The following is a 20,981-nucleotide window of genomic DNA, read 5'->3' as shown; positions in this document are numbered from 1 at the left end:
TCTTTGGTGATGCAGCCTCTCCAGCTCATTTTACTCGCAGGCATAGCAGCAGCCTCCGTTTGGCGTCCTTTCACAAATTCTTCAGCTTGCACCAACTACTCGCTTCTTACCAGTGACTTGTGATGTGACATCAGTTGTTACCCCCGGACCTGCACTGTCACTTCAAGGCTTTGAAGGTTACGTTTAATTCGGTGAAATATAAGTGGGAAGCTACAAAGACACAGATTGTATTGTGAGAGAGAGTAAAGGGTGTCATCTGGTGTTTGTTGTGGCAGAGTGTGAATGCAAGTAAGGTTAACCGGTCAAGTTGCAAAGTGTCAAAATCTCAAAGTTTTTGTGTGGAAATAGATTTGTCAGCACCAAATCTTCATTTCAAACGGACCGCTATTTCTCCCGCCCGAATTGTTCTTGCTAATGTACAGCAACAGAAATTGTTCAATATAAAAGCAAATTACTTCGGATGTGAAATCTCAAAGAAAAAGGGGAAAAGATGGAAAATCTCAGCGGTTCTGGCGGCATCTGTGAAGAGAGAACTGAGCAATTTTTTCAACTCAGGGTCACTCGTTGTCAGAGCAAATCAGTTAATCATTCAATCGTTACACTCTGTTGTCGTTGCTATACTTTTAAAATGTGCCTGCAGGTTTTCTTGAGGTAAATCCTATTATGCATTCAAAGGAAAATACCGCGGATGCTGCAAATCTGCAAGAGAAACTAAAAGTGAGAGGGTAAAATCTTTAAAAATCTGAGGATCTCCGTGGTGCCAGACACAGAGTTAAAGTTTCAAATGCGCGTGATCCTGTCAAATCCCAAATTTCTTTACCCGTCAGTCTGGCCTCAATAAAAGTCGAGATGGATTTGCAGGTACAGCATTAGTTATTTTATTTGACTTGCAAGCTTGATTCATCTCAGAGGCATAAGACACATCCAGTCTCCTACACCCCGGAAAGCGAATGAACAAAGAGACAAAGGGATCTCTGCAAATCAATTCAAATGGTATCAAGTTTCACATACACGATTCCCATAGGTCATCCGATACCCCTCCTGACCTAGTCAGACATTCTGATTGGCTCACTTCCAATCCCTTCCTCTGGCCCCTATTACCCAGCATCCTTTTCTCCTCCTTTGGTGGACACACCTCCTCCTTGCTTTGCCATGCGGTCAGAAATCATTTGTCTGTGAACTCACCAGAATGAGACTGGCGTATCTCTACATTACAGTAACTAATATCTCTAAAGTAACTATTTTATATCAAATTCGTCATTCCCTCCTTTTATCATTCCATGATAACCGAACAATCAAATCCATAGCTATGGTCCCTCATCTAAAAAGTTCTGTCACTGCATTTCCAATTCCTGGCGTAGCTGCCCCCTCATGGATTTTGACAGCTAAGATTTTAGGGGCGTTGATCTGTTCCAGTGTACCCCACATTCTACCCATCACACATTTAAGGATGGCTGGGCCCACAATGATGCAGCCGATAGCCACCACTAAATGCATGACCATATTTATCAACCAGTCCTTCCAACCTCCAAACCCCCAGTTTCCCCAAGCGCCAGGATCCTGCATTCCGTCTAGGTGATCCCGTATGTGATCCATAAATTTAGTGATGTTAGCGGTCAAGTCCTGAACTCCCATGATACACTTGTCCTGCACTATGGTGCATACCCCACCCTCACGGGCCAGAAGATAGTCAAGAGCATACCGGTTCTGCATTGCAAACAACCGTAGCTGAGGCAATTCCTTGGTTATTGCCCCGAGGGCTCCCAAGGTTTCATTTCCCAAGATGGTAAGGCCACAAATAAAATAATTCCTATTGCTGACAGCCAAGGAACCCCCCAGTAGCCCAGTTTATCTAGCTTCGAAACGCCCATTCGGGCCGCCTAGCAATGCGGAAAGCCCTCGTCCCAACAGTGATATGAGAGACATTCCCCCAGCCACAAAGGAGCTGGAGGCCGGCGTTCACTGGAACGCAAGTGGTGTTGTAACAAACGCATTGGCCAGGCGCCTGGGTGATATGGCACCTCCTGTCTGTACAGGTGGGGAACAGACATGTTATATTTGTGTCCACCTCTACCAGCAAACAGCCGTATCCTTCACTGCTGAAACAATTCTCGTACGACCGGGAATCCCTATTGGGAGTGAAGTGGCTAGGTATATATGCCCTCCACCGTTGCAGCCTATCATACTGTGAATGGGAATTATCCCGAGGAAGGGATAGGCAAATAGCCGGTGGTACGGAACCCGGATCGTAAGGAAGAGTGACTTGCTCGGGCGGTGGCTCGGAACGTTGACAATGAACCACCGTTTGGGGAGTTCCCCAAAGCGGTGAAACAGAAAATAACCTAGACACAGCTGCGGGGTTCGGGTAGCAGACAACCCGTCCGTGGCCATACAAGCGGTGGTAAATCTGGTAGAAGTGATTCATACTACCCGGGTTTTCCTCAGTTTGGCCTTTAACTAAATTAAGTGTATCTCCCGATAACCTACGTTCTAGCTGTACTTCCCTTCTCACACGCCCCGTCCTCTCTCTCGTCCCTCTCGCTCTCTCACAATCTCTTCCTACGCTCTCCTGACGGTCTGATGTTACCTTTATCGCACCAATCTTAACACATCCAAAATCAAACTTACATGTACTCCAAAAACGAGGCAATGTCCATATAATGTTCCCTTCCCATCGCCGGGACCAGTGCAATTGCTTCATGACTCCTGCATTCCCCTTAACTTTGACGACCTTCCATGAGTCGACACCATGTCTTCGTATATGGGGGCAGCGAAGAACATCACCTTTGCATAGGTGATGTATCCTTGTAGATTGGTTGGGGTTACAAATATAGATAATATTCCCCTTTTCTATGTCCGTCGCCAATAACACTCCAAGCGAGGTGAGGCCAAATATCACACAGACGGTGCGTAGCCACCCCATCATGCTCCACACCTGTAAAATAGCACTGGAGAAGGGAGGCAGGTTAATCTGTCCAAGAAAATGAGGCCCATTATCAGAACTCAACTGAGCTGGTCTACTGTACCGGGGAATGATTTCCCGCATCAGAACTTTAACCACAGTAGCAGCTTTATTATCGGTAGTCGGATATGCCTCAACCCATTTGCTGAACCCATCCACAATGACCAAAACATATTTGTAACATTGACACCTTATCAACTCAATGTAATCCATTTGGAGCGTCTCAAAGGGACCACTGGGCAATGGGGTTTGCCCCAACCCACAAGGGATACCTTTTCCGGTGTTATATTGCTGACAAATCAAACACCGATTACTGATACTCTGGGCCAACCCCTGCATTTTAGGGTGCCACCAAGTGTCCAGCAACAAATCACTAGTCCCCCGAGTCCCACAATGAGTTGCAAAGTGTACGCATTCGATGACTCATAAAGCCAGTACATCAGACATACAAGTCTGATGTGCTGGCGTGGTCCATAAAGAAGAAACAGAATCATATGTACAACCTAACCGTTTCCACATTTGTTTATCACTCTCAGGAGCGTCCTCCTGTAACCTTATGATGTCTTGGATGGTTGGCATTGACTTGTCAGAAGCAGACATATTTATAGTAGATCGTTTAGTCTGACTTAACATTTTAGGCACCATCACTTGCTGAATTTGCGCGGCTGTCCGCGCTGCACAATCTGCTTGTTCATTACCAACGTCAACTGGGGTCTAACCATTTGTGTGGGCAGCGCATTTAATAACTGAAATCTGCGCGGGCATAAGGAGGGCCTGCAGTAAGTCATTAACTAAACCCCGGTGGGATATTTGACCACACATAATCATGTCAGGTTGTTCTGACGAAATGTCACTCAAATCGACCCTTATTGTGGTAGTTTCCTGAATCAAGGCTAAACAGTCGTGGCCAGGTGCGTCTTCATGGACCACTAAGAAAACAGGCTGGATTGATAGTGGTACAGTGTTTAAATGTCAGACGTGGATTGTTCAAAAGGTATATCTCATACCTATTCTGACGAGCTGCGGTAAGATGCTGAGTCTGCAGTTGCCTCAGTAGTGCGATGACCGAGTGGGAGCTATACACCGTAATATCCTGTTGGAGGTTGAGAGCAAACAACGGCTATGCGATGGCATTGATTGAACGTAAATCCTGTACTAATCGGTACTGGTCTGGTTTGGCTGGTTTAGGCACAGCAAGTATGGGGGTGTTACATTCTGATTGGCAAGGGACCAAAATACCCTGTTGCAACAGCTCTTGGGTTAATTTGTCAAAAGACGGAGCAGCTTGGGATTTCAGGGGGTATTGCCGAATGGAAGGTAGCTTTACATGATCCTTAATCGTTACCTTTATAGGTGTAACATTTGTCTTTCCCACTTGTGATCATTATTTCGCCCAGACCAGTGGATTGACATATTCCAAAACATCATGTCCTCAGTGATGCTGCAGTCGAGTGTTAATTGTTTCAGGGACCTCAGAATATTTTATGGCAGTGCCGTCCGGCATGACTTGAAGTGCGTACTCTGTTGGATCCGAATGATCCACTGCCCTCCTTACCATTTGCCCCAGATCCCTGGCATGGTACTGGTCGTGGACCTGACGTGTAATATGAGGGCTTACCGAAGCTGACTGTGGCCATAAATGTGGTGGTATTGTAACAAAATCGGCTGTACCTTCTTTTCCCGTGACTGTGGCTGTACCTTTGACTGGCCATTCGGTCCCAATTAATGGCCGGTATTTGTCCTCCAACTCCCTGTTTTGTCCGGTTCTGTCATAGGCCAGGGTAACGTGATGCAGTGACTGTTCAATTTCTAACGTCCACCACTGGGGGTGATAGAAATATAGCACTGTTGTCTCATCCTCCATGATTGGACCGTTACCCCTTCGTCTCCGTACTCTAGCTGCAGCTGGAAGATACACAGTAAATCTCGGGCCAACAAATTACTGTCCAATCCAGTAGTCACTACAAACTGATGATCTGCAGACTTATTCTCGCAAGTGACTGTCACAGGTTCAGAAATAGGATACTCACACACCTGTCCTTGGAACCCCGACAATTGCTGCGTGTGGTCGGATAATGGTAGTCGAAGTTCTGATTGCACAGAAGACATGGCTGCTCCAGTGTCGATTACAAATGAGTGACGTTAATCTCCAATCTGCAGAGAGATAATAGGTTCCCTGTCCGATTGGAGAGTCCTTATGACTAAATTAGCTAGTCAATCCTGTGTTGGGAAAGGGTTTGCCTGGGAGAAGTCAGTGTATCTCGTCTGTACTCCCCTTGGTGGGTACCCCCTCCTTTGGGTCGGATAATCTCCTTCTGCTGCCTGTCTTTTAAAGGGGCATTCCTGTTGCCAGTGATCTGCACGGCCGCAATTAAAACATGCATTGCTCCCTCTATATCTGCCCCGTCCTCTTCTCCCAGTAGACCAATGGCCCCTCAGAGGGGGCGTCGGTTGTAAAGCTGTTGGTGCATACGGTGGGCCATAAAAAGGAGCTGAGGGTCCCTTTGGGTGGGTTTGATATCCTCCCCCTCGCTGATCCACCCACCCAGAGTCACAATATTGGGGCTCCTGCTGGTAAACTACCATTTCTGCCGCTTGTTGGGGTCGCAGATCATCCTTTTTCATTACATACTCAGTCTTAACCTTTGTAACCGAGCCTCCTTCCTGGCCTACACCCTCCTTCCAATAAAGTCTGACTGCCCTTGCCATCTGGGAAGGGTCGTTCTCTGTCCAATTCATGTTATTACATTTCACAGCAGTAGCCACAGAAGGTGGTAGGAAATGCATTAACATAGCACAATATTGAGGGGAATTCTGACCATTTTGATATGGCAAGTCGCCTGACTGCTCACGGTAGATTTCATTAAAACGCTCCAGAAATTCCTCTGGCTCTTCAGTCTTCTTAGGTTTTAGGTCTAAGATAGCAGAAATATTTATGGGCTTTTGAAATGTGTTATTCAACGCATTCAGGATCTGTGTCCGTCTATCGTCGTCTAACGCATGGGCTTGCTGAAGTGCGGCGTGGCTAGCATAATGCAGGTGATTGGTATCTTCCTAATCGGCAACTGTCTCCGAGTCCCACCAGGGGGCACTCTAGCTATTTCCTCTGGTTCTTCCAAGACTTCGACGTCCCTCCCTGTCACTAGAGGGAGTTCTTTCTCTTCAAAATCATCTGTTGCAGCTCCCTTTGTTCTCAAAATTTGCAGTTTCCCCTTGGTTTGGAGGGATTTAGGTGGTATGCTTAATTGTTTCTGGTTAGGATCAAGCCCGTCTCTCGCTGTCCGAGATCTGGTCCTCGAGCTAACTGGGCTTGCGGAACAGAGCTCCTCTTTCTCTACTGATCGTGAAGATGGTAAATTGGGACCCACACTATCAACCAAAAAGGGCTGGAGTTACTGGCATGATTAGAATCTGGGGAGCAGTGACTGGATATAAATTATTATACTCTGGTGGTTCTGGAATTAGTGCAGACAATGCTACAGGTGCAGTCAAAACTTTTACTGACATTTTTAAATTATTGAATTAATCATTTTCTGTCAATTCAAGGCCAGCCATTGAACTACGTAGCTCATCTTTTGTTTGACCCGAGCCTTTCCTGTCTCGACTTGCGCTTTTTGTTTTCTTGGCAAAACGATTGAAAAGGTTCTAACAGTGTTCTTTTAAAACTTAAAAATGTTTGAAAATTCAAATTGAATTACTGCAACTTGCAAGCTTAGCTCTGATCTCAACTCAGAACTAAATTTACGATTTGCTTAACACAAACTTGTATAACATTTACAACTTAATTAATTCTTTATCTTAACAATTTTTCTTGAAACGAGTTTTTCTTACATTCACAAAAATGTTGGCAAAGTCAACTATCATCTCCAGATTTACACTTTTTAAAATGGTGTCAATGATCTTCTTTAAGTTTCTATTAATTCACAAATAAAATGAGATAAACATTATTTCAAGTAAGTAAAACTTAAGATTCTGGCAATTTCAATCAATTGCTTTCGAAAATAATAACTTTTATCAAAGAGGTGGAGAAACCCACTGGTTTCCTTTAATTAATTCAAAACGTAACTTTGCTGGAGTTCACTGACTCAAAGGAAAGGTATCCGATTACACTATAGGCTGCTGCTGTTATCTCAAGGCCTGAGTGAGAAGCACTGTCTGTCGTCTTTAATTTTGGCTGCTGCTGTTAACCCTTTGAGAGACTTCTGCTTCAACCAATATGCAGCATTCCCCACAATCTCAACTAGTCCTCAGAACTGCGCCCTTCGTCGCTACAGCCCAAGGCTATAATTTTTTAGCTTAATCAACTATAGATTTAAAACACTCACACATGGAATTGAATCATCTTCAGATTTAAAAACACTTATACTTGACTGAACCTTCATTACTGAAGTCACATCAGCCATAAAAACACTTATACTTGACTGAACCTCCATCTACTGAAGTCACATCAGCCATAAAAACACTTATACTTGACTGAATCTCCATCTACTGAAGTCACATCAGCCATAAAAACACTTATACTTGGAATTGAATCATCTTTTAGATGTCCCATCAACCCAAAACCTAACCCAAGCCTAATCAACAATATGAAATCCCATCAATTAAATTTCTAATCCCCAGACTGACCTTTGATTTCATCGAGACAATCTTTCTGTACCAACCGCGAGTGACCAGACTAATCAGACGATAAGAAGAGGGGAACAATCAATGCGCGGTCATTTTCCATCTGTACATTGTGGGCCCTTTTTCCCCATCCTCCTGTTCATAATCAGTCAAATTCTGATTTCGCAGTTGGTCAGAACCGTCTTGAGAAATCCCGGGTTTCGGCACTAATTGTCAAATCCCAAATTTCTTTACCCGTCAGTCTGGCCTCAATAAAAGTCGAGATGGATTTGCAGGTACAGCATTAGTTATTTTATTTGGCTTGCAAGCTTGATTCATCTCAGAGGCATAAGACACATCCAGTCTACTACACCCCGGAAAGCGAATGAACAAAGAGACAAAGGGATCTCTGCAAATCAATTCAAATGGTATCAAGTTTCACCTACACGATTCCCATAGGTCATCCTATACCCCTCCTGACCTAGTAAGACATTCTGATTGGCTCACTTCCAATCCCTTCCACTGGCCCCTATTACCCAGCATCATTTTCTCCTCCTTTGGTGAACAATTGTTCAATATAAAAGCAAATTACTGCGGATGTCAAATCTGAAAGAAAAAGGAGAAAAGATGGAAAATCTCAGCGGTTCTGGCAGCATCTGTGAAGAGAGAACTGAGCAATTTTTTCGACTCAGGGTCACTCTTAGGCAGAGCAAATCAGTTAATCATTCAATCGTTACACTCTGTTGTCGTTGCTAAACTTTTAAAATGTTCCTCCAGGTTTTCTTGAGGTAAATCCTATTATGCATTCAAAGGAAACTACCGCGGATGCTGCAAATCTGCAAGAGAAACTAAAAGTGAGAGGATAAAATCTTTAAAAATCTGAGGATATCCGTGGTGCCAGACACAGAGTTAAAGTTTCAAATGCGCGTGATCCTTCTACAAGGCTGAAGCGAGGCGGAAATGCGATGGTGTAGGTGAGCAAAATTGAAGATGAGCAGAAAATGGGAGTTTAAAGGTTTGAAAAAAGTGCTTCAGCACAGAAGTAAAAGCGAGCTTTAAGGATTGCGTTGCAGGGATTGTGCCAACATTTTCTGCATTCACCATGGGATGTTGAGCATCACTCCAGCTGTTAATTTCCATTGAAGGCACTGCTGAGAGTTGAACTCAGAATCACCTGTCTATTAGACAGGTGCTTTAAACATCTAAGCCACAGCACCAGCATGTAAGCTTAGCGTGGAAGTTTAGAACAGATTTCAATCATTTTGATACAACATCAGTTTTCCTGACATCTCATACGGGCCTTCCGAGTGCAAATTAAAATATTCATTGGCACTGGTCTTTGAAACTGTAAAATTGCATTTATTACTGGAAATGCTGGATTTGCAGCAGTGTTGCATGGGATAAGTAAACAAACAGGAAATGATTGGTCGAACTGGGAAGTGAGTGAACATGACCAGAAATCTATTGTGGTTTAATACAGGACAATGTCAGGAGAGAGTTTTAACATGAACTGAAAATGTAATAAACTTCTTGACAATTCTCCATGGCTGTTGCTCTTTAGCAAAGATGATATTGTCACCGCTCTTCCATTTTCCTTGACCCGTTCTGCATTCCTTCTTTGTCTTTTTTGTTGTTCATTGGGAAGCAAACATCTTGAGCCAAAGTGAGAGCCCTGATAGGGACTTGAACGCTGGACCCTCATATTAAAAGTCTGAAGCTCTACCGAATGAGCTACCAAGGCCTAATCTTTGCTGGTTCTCATAATTTACTTCAACGTCTCATGAGGGATGTTTTGAATTTCCTTCTTTGGTGATGCAGCCTCTCCAGCTCATTTTACTCGCAGGCATTGCAGCAGCCTCCGTTTGGCTTCCTTTCACAAATTCTTCAGCTTGCACCAACGACTCGCTTCTTACCAGTGACTTGTGATGTGACATCAGTTGTTACCCCCGGAACTGCACTGTCACTTCAAGGCTTTGAAGATTACGTTTAATTCGGTGAAATATAAGTGGGAAGCTACAAAGACACAGATTGTATTGTGAGAGAGAGTAAAAGGTGTCGTCTGGTGTTTGTTGTGGCAGAGTGTGCATGCAAGTAAGGTTAACCGGTCAAGTTGCAAAGTGTCAAAATCTCAAAGTTTTTGGGTGGAAATAGATTTGTCAGCACCAAATCTTCATGCAAAACGGACCGCTATTTCTCCCGCCCGAATTGTTCTTGCTAACGTACAGCAACAGAAATTGTTCAATATTAAAGCAAATTACTGCGGATGTGAAATCTCAAAGAAAAAGGGGAAAAGATGGAAAATCTCAACGGTTCTGGCGGCATCTGGGAAGAGAGAACTGAGCAATTTTTTCGACTCAGGGTGACTCTTCGGCAGAGCAAATCAGTTCATCATTAAATCGTTACACTCTGTTGTCGTTGCTATACTTTTAAAATGTTCCTGCAGGTTTTCTTGAGGGAAATCCTATTATGCATTCAAAGGAAAATACCGCGGATGCTGCAAATCTGCAAGAGAAATTAAAAGTGAGAGGATAAAATCTTTAAAATTCTGAGGTTATCCGTGGTGCCAGATACAGAGTTAAAGTTTCAAATGCGCGTGATCCTTCTACAAGGCTGAAGCGAGGATGAAATGCGATGGTGTAGGTGAGCAAAATTGAAGATGAGCGGAAAATGTGAGTTTAAAGGTTTAAAAAAATTGCTTCAGCACACAAGGAAAAGCAAGCTTTAAGGTTCGCGTTGCAGGGATTGTGCCAACATTTTCTGCATTTACCATGAAATGTTCAGCATGACTCCAGCTGTTAATTTCCATTGAAGGCACTGCTGAGATTTGAACTCAGGATCTCTTGTTTACTAGACAGGCGCTTTAACCATCTAAGCCACAGCACCAGCATGCAAGCTTAGCGTGCAAATTTAGAACAGATTTCAATCATTTTGATTCAACATCAGTTTTCCTGACATCTCATACGGGCCTTGCGAGTGCAAATTAAAATATTAGTTGGCACTGGTCTTTGAATCTGTAAAATTGCACTTATTACTGGAAATGCTGGATTTGTAGCAGTTCTGCATGGGATAAGTAAACAAACAGGAAATGATTGGTCGAACTGGGAAGTGAGTGAACATGACCAGAAATCTATTGTGGTTTAATACAGGAGAATGTCAGGAGAGAGTTTTAACATGAACTGAAAATGAAGCAAACTTCTTGAAAATTCTCCACGCCTGTTGCACTTTAGCAAAGATGATATTGTCACCGTTCTTCCATTTTTCCTGACCCGGTCTGAATTCTTTATTCATCTTTTTTTGTTGTTCATTGGTAAGCAAACGCCTTGAGCCAAAGTAAGAGCCCTGATAGGGACATGAACACTGGAGCCTCAGATTAAAAGTCTGAAGCTCTACCTAATGAGCTACAAAGGCCTAATCTTTGCTTGTTCTCATAAGTTGCTTCAAAGTCTCATGAGGGATGTTTTGAATTTCCTTCTTTGGTGATGCAGCCTCTCCAGCTCATTTTACTCGCAGGCATTGCAGCAGCCTCCGTTTGGCTTCCTTTCACAAATTCTTCAGCTTGCACCAACTACTCGCTTCTTACCAGTGACTTGTGATGTGACATCAGTTGTTACCCCCGGACCTGCACTGTCACTTCAAGGCTTTGAAGATTACGTCTAATTCGATGAAATATAAGTGGGAAGCTACAAAGACACAAAGATTGTATTGTGAGAGAGAGTAAAGGGTGTCTTCTAGTGTTTGTTGTGGCAGAGTGTGAATGCAAGTAAGGTTAACCAGTCAAGTTGCAAAGTGTCAAAATCTCAAAGTTTTTGGGTGGAAATAGGTTTGTCAGCAGCAAATCTTCATGCAAAACGGACCGCTATTTCTCCCGCCCGAATTGTTCTTGCTAACGTACAGCAACAGAAATTGTTCAATATAAAAGCAAATTACTGCGGATGTGAAATCTCAAAGAAAAAGGGGAAAAGATGGAAAATCTCAGCGGTTCTGGCGGCATCTGGGAAGAGAGAACTGAGCAATTTTTTCGACTCAGGGTCACTCTTAGGCAGAGCAAATCAGTTAGTCATTCAATCGTTACACTGTGTTGTCGTTGCTATACATTTAAAATGTTCCTCCAGGTTTTCTTGAGGTAAATCCTATTCTGGACTCAAAGGAAAATACCGCGGATGCTGCAAATCTGCCAGAGAAACTAAAAGTGAGAGGATAAAATCTTTAAAATTCTGAGGTTATCCGTGGTGCCAGACACAGAGTTAAAGTTTCAAATGCGCGATATCCTTCTACAAGGCTGAAGCGAGGAGGAAATGCGATGTGTAGGTGAGCAAAATTGAAGATGAGCGGAAAATGTGAGTTTAAAGGTTTGAAAAAATTGCTTCTGCACACAAGGGAAAGCAAGCTTTAAGGTTCGCATTGCAGGGATTGTGCCAACATTTTCTGCGTTCACAATGAAATGTTCAGCATCACTCCAGCTGTTAATTTCCATTGAAGGCACTGCTGAGATTTGAATTCAGAATCTCCTGTTTACTAGACAGGCGCTTTAACCATCTAAGCCACAGCACCAGCATGCGAGCATAGGGTGCAAGTTTAGAACAGATTTCAATCATTTTGATTCAACATCAGTTTTCTTGCCATCTCATACGGGCCTTCCGAGTGCATTTTAAAACATTCTTTGGAACTGTAAAATTGCATTTATTACTGGAAATGCTGGATTTGTAGCAGTTCTGCATGGGATTAGTAAACAAACAGGAAATGATTGGTCGAACTGGGAAGTGAGTGAACATGACCAGAAATCTATTGTGGTATAATACAGGACAATGTCAGGAGAGAATTTTAACAATAACTGAAAATGATGCAAACTTCTTGACAATTCTCCATGGCTGTTGCTCTTTAGCAAAGATGAAATTGTCACCGTTCTTCCATTTTCCCTGACCCGTTCTGCATTCTTTATTCTTCTATTTTGTTGTTCATTGGGAAGCAAACGACTTGAGCCAAAGTAAGAGCCCTGATAGGGACTTGAACGCTGGACCCTCATAATAAAAGTATGAAGCTCTACTGAATGAGCTACCAAGGCCCAATCTTTGCTGGTTCTCATAATTTACTTCAACGTCTCATGAGGGATGTTTTGAATTTCCTTCTTTGGTGATGCAGCCTCTCCAGCTCATTTTACTCGCAGGCATAGCAGCAGCCTCCGTTTGGCTTCCTTTCACAAATTCTTCAGCTTGCACCAACTACTCGCTTCTCACCAGTGACTTGTGATGTGACATCAGTTGTTACCCCCGGACCTGCACTGTCACTTCAAGGCTTTGAAGGTTACGTTTAATTCGGTGAAATATAAGTGGAAAGCTACAAAGACACAGATTGTATTGTGAGAGAGAGTAAAGGGTGTCATCTGGTGTTTGTTGTGGCAGAGTGTGAATGCAAGTAAAGTTAACCGGTCAAGTTGCAAAGTGTCAAAATCTCAAAGTTTTTGGGTGGAAATAGATTTGTCAGCACCAAATCTTCATGCAAAACGGGCCGCTATTTCTCCCGCCCGAATTGCTAACGTACAGCAACAGAAATTGTTCAATATTAAAGCAAATTACTGCGGATGTGAAATCTCAAAGAAAAAGGGGAAAAGATGGAAAATCTCAGCGGTTCTGGCGGCATCTGGGAAGAGAGAACTGAGCAATTTTTTCGACTCAGGGTGACTCTTCGGCAGAGCAAATCAGTTCATCATTAAATCGTTACACTCTGTTGTCGTTGCTATACTTTTAAAATGTTCCTCCAGGTTTTCTTGAGGGAAATCCTATTATGCATTCAAAGGAAAATACCGCGGATGCTGCAAATCTGCAAGAGAAATTAAAAGTGAGAGGATAAAATCTTTAAAATTCTGAGGTTATCCGTGGTGCCAGATACAGAGTTAAAGTTTCAAATGCGCGTGATCCTTCTACAAGGCTGAAGCGAGGAGGAAATGCGATGGTGTAGGTGAGCAAAATTGAAGATGAGCGGAAAATGTCAGTTTAAAGGTTTGAAAAAATTGTTTCAGCACACAAGGAAAAGCGAGCTTTAAGGTTGGCGTTGCAGGGATTGTGCCAACATTTTCTGCATTTACCATGAAATGTTGAGCATCACTCCAGCTGCTAATTTCCATTGAAGGCGCTGCTGAGATTTGAACTCCGGATCTCCTGTTTACTAGACAGGCGCTTTAACCATCTAAGCCACAGCACCAGCATGCAAGCTTTGCGTGCAAGTTTAGAACAGATTTCAATCATTTTGATTCAACATCAGTTTTCCTGACATCTCATACGGGCCTTGCGAGTGCAAATTAAAATATTAGTTGGCACTGGTCTTTGAATCTGTAAAATTGCACTTATTACTGGAAATGCTGGATTTGTAGCAGTTCTGCATTGGATAAGTAAACAAACAGGAAATGATTGGTCGAACTGGGAAGTGAGTGAACATGACCAGAAATCTATTGTGCTTTAATACAGGACAATGTCAGGAGAGAATTTTAACATGAACTGAAAATGAAGCAAACTTCTAGACAATTCTCCATGGCTGTTGCACTTCAGCAAAGATGATATTGTCACCGCTATTCCATTTTCCTTGACCCGTTCTGCATTCTTTCTTTGTCTTTTTTGTTGTTCATTGGGAAGCAAACATCTGGAGCCAAAGTAAGAGCCCTGATAGGGACTTGAACGCTGGACCCTCATATTAAAAGTCTGAAGCTCTACCGAATGAGCTACCAAGGCCTAATCTTTGCTGGTTCTCATAATTTACTTCAACGTCTCATGAGGGATGTTTTGAATTTCCTTCTTTGGTGATGCAGCCTCTCCAGCTCATTTTACTCGCAGGCATTGCAGCAGCCTCCGTTTGGCTTCCTTTCACAAATTCTTCAGCTTGCACCAACTACTCGCTTCTTACCAGTGACTTGTGATGTGACATCAGTTGTTACCCCCGGACCTGCACTGTCACTTCAAGGCTTTGAAGATTACGTTTAATTCGGTGAAATATAAGTGGAAAGCTACAAAGACACAGATTGTATTGTGAGAGAGAGTAAACGGTGTCATCTGGTGTTTGTTGTGGCAGAGTGTGAATGCAAGTAAGGTTAACCGGTCAAGTTTCAAAGTGACAAAATCTCAAAGTTTTTGGGTGGAAATAGATTTGTCAGCACCAAATCTTCATGCAAAACGGACCGCTATTTCTCCCGCCCGAATTGTTCTTGCTAACGTACAGCAACAGAAATTGTTCAATATTAAAGCAAATTACTGCGGATGTGAAATCTCAAAGAAAAAGGGGAAAAGATGGAAAATCTCAGCGGTTCTGGCGGCATCTGGGAAGAGAGAACTGAGCAATTTTTTCGACTCAGGGTGACTCTTCGGAAGGGCAAATCAGTTAATCATTTAATCGTTACACTCTGTTGTCGTTGCTATACTATTAAAATGTTCCTCCAGGTTTTCTTGAGGTAAGTCCTATTATGCATTCAAAGGAAAATACCGCGGATGCTGCAAATCTGCAAGAGAAACTAAAAGTGAGAGGATAAAATCTTTAAAATTCTGAGGTTATATGTGGTGCCAGACACAGAGTTAAAGTTTCAAATGCGCGATATCCTTCTACAAGGCTGAAGCGAGGAGGAAATTTGATGGTGTAGGTGAGCAAAATTGAAGATGAGCGGAAAATGTGAGTTTAAAGGTTTGAAAAAATTGCTTCTGCACACAAGGGAAAGCAAGCTTTAAGGTTCGCATTGCAGGGGTTGTGCCAACATTTTCTGCATTCACAATGAAATGTTCAGCATCACTCCAGCTGTTAATTTCCATTGAAGGCACTGCTGAGATTTGAACTCAGAATCTCCTGTTTACTAGACAGGCGCTGTAACCATCTAAGCCACAGCACCAGCAAGTAAGCTTAGCGTGCAAATTTAGAACAGATTTCAATCATTTTGATTCAACATCAGTTTTCCTGACATCTCATACGGGCCTTGCGAGTGCAAATTAAAATATTAGTTGGCACTGGTCTTTGAATCTGTAAAATTGCACTTATTACTGGAAATGCTGGATTTGTAGCAGTTCTGCATGGGATAAGTAAACAAACAGGAAATGATTGGTCGAACTGGGAAGTGAGTGAACATGACCAGAAATCTATTGTGGTTTAATACAGGAGAATGTCAGGAGAGAGTTTTAACATGAACTGAAAATGAAGCAAACTTCTTGAAAATTCTCCACGCCTGTTGCACTTTAGCAAAGATGATATTGTCACCGTTCTTCCATTTTTCCTGACCCGGTCTGAATTCTTTATTCATCTTTTTTTGTTGTTCATTGGTAAGCAAACGCCTTGAGCCAAAGTAAGAGCCCTGATAGGGACATGAACACTGGAGCCTCAGATTAAAAGTCTGAAGCTCTACCTAATGAGCTACAAAGGCCTAATCTTTGCTTGTTCTCATAAGTTGCTTCAAAGTCTCATGAGGGATGTTTTGAATTTCCTTCTTTGGTGATGCAGCCTCTCCAGCTCATTTTACTCGCAGGCATTGCAGCAGCCTCCGTTTGGCTTCCTTTCACAAATTCTTCAGCTTGCACCAACTACTCGCTTCTTACCAGTGACTTGTGATGTGACATCAGTTGTTACCCCCGGACCTGCACTGTCACTTCAAGGCTTTGAAGATTACGTCTAATTCGATGAAATATAAGTGGGAAGCTACAAAGACACAAAGATTGTATTGTGAGAGAGAGTAAAGGGTGTCTTCTAGTGTTTGTTGTGGCAGAGTGTGAATGCAAGTAAGGTTAACCAGTCGAGTTGCAAAGTGTCAAAATCTCAAAGTTTTTGGGTGGAAATAGGTTTGTCAGCAGCAAATCTTCATGCAAAACGGACCGCTATTTCTCCCGCCCGAATTGTTCTTGCTAACGTACAGCAACAGAAATTGTTCAATATAAAAGCAAATTACTGCGGATGTGAAATCTCAAAGAAAAAGGGGAAAAGATGGAAAATCTCAGCGGTTCTGGCGGCATCTGGGAAGAGAGAACTGAGCAATTTTTTCTACTCAGGGTCACTCTTAGGCAGAGCAAATCAGTTAGTCATTCAATCGTTACACTGTGTTGTCGTTGCTATACTTTTAAAATGTTCCTCCAGGTTTTCTTGAGGTAAATCCTATTCTGGACTCAAAGGAAAATACCGCGGATGCTGCAAATCTGCCAGAGAAACTAAAAGTGAGAGGATAAAATCTTTAAAATTCTGAGGTTATCCGTGGTGCCAGACACAGAGTTAAAGTTTCAAATGCGCGATATCCTTCTACAAGGCTGAAGCGAGGAGGAAATGCGATGGTGTAGGTGAGCAAAATTGAAGATGAGCGGAAAATGTGAGTTTAAAGGTTTGAAAAAATTGCTTCTGCACACAAGGGAAAGCAAGCTTTAAGGTTCGCATTGCAGGGATTGTGCCAACATTTTCTGCGTTCACAATGAAATGTTCAGCATCACTCCAGCTGTTAATTTCCATTGAAGGCACTGCTGAGATTTGAACTCAGAATCTCCTGTTTACTAGACAGGCGCTTTAACCATCTAAGCCACAGCACCAGCATGCAAGCTTAGCGTGCAAGTTTAGAACAGATTTCAATCATTTTGATTCAACATCAGTTTTCTTGCCATCTCATACGGGCCTTCCGAGTGCATATTAAAACATTCTTTGGAACTGTAAAATTGCATTTATTACTGGAAATGCTGGATTTGTAGCAGTTCTGCATGGGATTAGTAAACAAACAGGAAATGATTGGTCGAACTGGGAAGTGAGTGAACATGACCAGAAATCTATTGTGGTATAATACAGGACAATGTCAGGAGAGAATTTTAACAATAACTGAAAATGATGCAAACTTCTTGACAATTCTCCATGGCTGTTGCTCTTTAGCAAAGATGAAAGTGTCACCGTTCTTCCATTTTCCCTGACCCGTTCTGCATTCTTTATTCTTCTATTTTGTTGTTCATTGGGAAGCAAACGACTTGAGCCAAAGTAAGAGCCCTGATAGGGACTTGAACGCTGGACCCTCATAATAAAAGTATGAAGCTCTACTGAATGAGCTACCAAGGCCCAATCTTTGCTGGTTCTCATAATTTACTTCAACGTCTCATGAGGGATGTTTTGAATTTCCTTCTTTGGTGATGCAGCCTCTCCAGCTCATTTTACTCGCAGGCATAGCAGCAGCCTCCGTTTGGCTTCCTTTCACAAATTCTTCAGCTTGCACCAACTACTCGCTTCTCACCAGTGACTTGTGATGTGACATCAGTTGTTACCCCCGGACCTGCACTGTCACTTCAAGGCTTTGAACGTTACGTTTAATTCGGTGAAATATAAGTGGAAAGCTACAAAGACACAGATTGTATTGTGAGAGAGAGTAAAGGGTGTCATCTGGTGTTTGTTGTGGCAGAGTGTGAATGCAAGTAAAGTTAACCGGTCAAGTTGCAAAGTGTCAAAATCTCAAAGTTTTTGGGTGGAAATAGATTTGTCAGCACCAAATCTTCATGCAAAACGGGCCGCTATTTCTCCCGCCCGAATTGCTAACGTACAGCAACAGAAATTGTTCAATATTAAAGCAAATTACTGCGGATGTGAAATCTCAAAGAAAAAGGGGAAAAGATGGAAAATCTCAGCGGTTCTGGCGGCATCTGGGAAGAGAGAACTGAGCAATTTTTTCGACTCAGGGTGACTCTTCGGCAGAGCAAATCAGTTCATCATTAAATCGTTACACTCTGTTGTCGTTGCTATACTTTTAAAATGTTCCTCCAGGTTTTCTTGAGGGAAATCCAATTATGCATTCAAAGGAAAATACCGCGGATGCTGCAAATCTGCAAGAGAAATTAAAAGTGAGAGGATAAAATCTTTAAAATTCTGAGGTTATCCGTGGTGCCAGATACAGAGTTAAAGTTTCAAATGCGCGTGATCCTTCTACAAGGCTGAAGCGAGGAGGAAATGCGATGGTGTAGGTGAGCAAAATTGAAGATGAGCGGAAAATGTCAGTTTAAAGGTTTGAAAAAATTGCTTCAGCACACAAGGAAAAGCGAGCTTTAAGGTTGGCGTTGCAGGGATTGTGCCAACATTTTCTGCATTTATCATGAAATGTTGAGCATCACTCCAGCTGTTAATTTCCATTGAAGGCACTGCTGAGATTTGAACTCAGGATCTCCTGTTTACTAGACAGGCGCTTTAACCATCTAAGCCACAGCACCAGCATACAAGCTTTGCGTGCAAGTTTAGAACAGATTTCAATCATTTTGATTCAACATCAGTTTTCCTGACATCTCATACGGGCCTTGCGAGTGCAAATTAAAATATTAGTTGGCACTGGTCTTTGAATCTGTAAAATTGCACTTATTACTGGAAATGCTGGATTTGTAGCAGTTCTGCATGGGATAAGTAAACAAACAGGAAATGATTGGTCGAACTGGGAAGTGAGTGAACATGACCAGAAATCTATTGTGGTTTAATACAGGAGAATGTCAGGAGAGAGTTTTAACATGAACTGAAAATGAAGCAAACTTCTTGACAATTCTCCACGGCTGTTGCACTTTAGCAAAGATGATATTGTCACCGTTCTTCCATTTTTCCTGACCCGGTCTGAATTCTTTATTCATCTTTTTTGTTGTTCATTGGTAAGCAAACGCCTTGAGCCAAAGTAAGAGCCCTGATAGGGACATGAACACTGGCGCCTCAGATTAAAAGTCTGAAGCTCTACCTAATGAGCTACAAAGGCCTAATCTTTGCTTGTTTTCATAAGTTGCTTCAAAGTCTCATGAGGGATGTTTTGAATTTCCTTCTTTGGTGATGCAGCCTCTCCAGCTCATTTTACTCGCAGGCATTGCAGCAGCCTCCGTTTGGCTTCCTTTCACAAATTCTTCAGCTTGCACCAACTACTCGCTTCTCACCAGTGACTTGTGATGTGACATCAGTTGTTACCCCCGGACCTGCACTGTCACTTCAAGGCTTTGAAGATTACGTCTAATTCGATGAAATATAAGTGGGAAGCTACAAAGACACAAAGATTGTATTGTGAGAGAGAGTAAAGGGTGTCTTCTAGTGTTTGTTGTGGCAGAGTGTGAATGCAAGTAAGGTTAACCAGTCAAGTTGCAAAGTGTCAAAATCTCAAAGTTTTTGGGTGGAAATAGGTTTGTCAGCAGCAAATCTTCATGCAAAACGGACCGCTATTTCTCCCGCCCGAATTGTTCTTGCTAACGTACAGCAACAGAAATTGTTCAATATAAAAGCAAATTACTGCGGATGTGAAATCTCAAAGAAAAAGGGGAAAAGATGGAAAATCTCAGCGGTTCTGGCGGCATCTGGGAAGAGAGAACTGAGCAATTTTTTCGACTCAGGGTCACTCTTAGGCAGAGCAAATCAGTTAGTCATTCAATCGTTACACTGTGTTGTCGTTGCTATACATTTAAAATGTTCCTCCAGGTTTTCTTGAGGTAAATCCTATTCTGGACTCAAAGGAAAATACCGCGGATGCTGCAAATCTGCCAGAGAAACTAAAAGTGAGAGGATAAAATCTTTAAAATTCTGAGGTTATCCGTGGTGCCAGACACAGAGTTAAAGTTTCAAATGCGCGATATCCTTCTACAAAGCTGAAGCGAGGAGGAAATGCGATGGCGTAGGTGAGCAAAATTGAAGATGAGCGGAAAATGTGAGTTTAAAGGTTTGAAAAAATTGCTTCTGCACACAAGGGAAAGCAAGCTTTAAGGTTCGCATTGCAGGGGTTGTGCCAAAATTTTCTGCATTCACAATGAAATGTTCAGCATCACTCCAGCTGTTAATTTCCATTGAAAGCACTGCTGAGATTTGAACTCAGAATCTCCTGTTTATTAGACAGGTGCTTTAGCCATCATAGCCACAGCACCAGCATGCAAGCTTAGCATGCAAGTTTAGAACAGATTTCAATCATTTTGATTCAACATCAGTTTTCTTGCCATCTCATATGGGCCTTCCGAGTGCATATTAAAACATTCTTTGGAACTGTAAAATTGCATTTATTACTGGAAATGCTGGATTTGTAGCAGTTCTGCATGGGATTAGTAAACAAACAGGAAATGATTGGTCGAACTGGGAAGTGAGTGAACATGACCAGAAATCTATTGTGGTATAATACAGGACAATGTCAGGAGAGAATTTTAACATGAACTGAAAATGATGCAAACTTCTTGACAATTCTCCATGGCTGTTGCTCTTTAGCAAAGATGATATTGTCACCGTTCTTCCATTTCCCTGACCCGTTCTGCATTCTTTATTCTTCTTTTTGTTGTTCATTGGGAAGCAAACATCTTGAGCCAAAGTAAGAGCCCTGATAGGGCCTTGAACGCTGGACCCTCATAATAAAATGCTGAAGCTCTACCGAATGAGCTACCAAGGCCCAATCTTTGCTGGTTCTCATAATTTACTTCAACGTCTCATGAGGGATGTTTTGAATTTC

General features: G+C 42.4%; 1 long non-coding RNA gene and 6 other non-coding genes across 7 annotated transcripts in view; all 7 read right to left on the bottom strand.

Annotated features, from left to right (window-relative positions):
• LOC140410244 (uncharacterized) overlaps positions 1-20,981 on the bottom strand; it is an 857,189-nt gene that overhangs the window by 356,597 nt on the left and 479,611 nt on the right. The gene's annotated exons all lie outside the window — the stretch shown is intronic.
• On the bottom strand, positions 10,374-10,447 carry trnat-agu (transfer RNA threonine (anticodon AGU)). The gene has a single exon. It is a non-coding gene; the product is annotated as a tRNA-Thr (tRNA).
• trnat-agu (transfer RNA threonine (anticodon AGU)) lies at positions 12,042-12,115 on the bottom strand. Its single transcript has one exon. It is a non-coding gene; the product is annotated as a tRNA-Thr (tRNA).
• On the bottom strand, positions 13,689-13,762 carry trnat-agu (transfer RNA threonine (anticodon AGU)). The gene has a single exon. It is a non-coding gene; the product is annotated as a tRNA-Thr (tRNA).
• Positions 15,355-15,428, bottom strand: trnat-agu (transfer RNA threonine (anticodon AGU)). The gene has a single exon. It is a non-coding gene; the product is annotated as a tRNA-Thr (tRNA).
• trnat-agu (transfer RNA threonine (anticodon AGU)) lies at positions 17,024-17,097 on the bottom strand. The gene has a single exon. It is a non-coding gene; the product is annotated as a tRNA-Thr (tRNA).
• On the bottom strand, positions 18,671-18,744 carry trnat-agu (transfer RNA threonine (anticodon AGU)). Its single transcript has one exon. It is a non-coding gene; the product is annotated as a tRNA-Thr (tRNA).

The sequence above is a fragment of the Scyliorhinus torazame genome, chromosome 4, assembly GCF_047496885.1.
Source record: "Scyliorhinus torazame isolate Kashiwa2021f chromosome 4, sScyTor2.1, whole genome shotgun sequence".
NCBI lineage: Eukaryota > Metazoa > Chordata > Chondrichthyes > Carcharhiniformes > Scyliorhinidae > Scyliorhinus > Scyliorhinus torazame.
The sequence above is the reverse complement of the archived record's forward strand: the minus strand, read 5'-3'. Positions and strand labels throughout refer to the sequence as shown.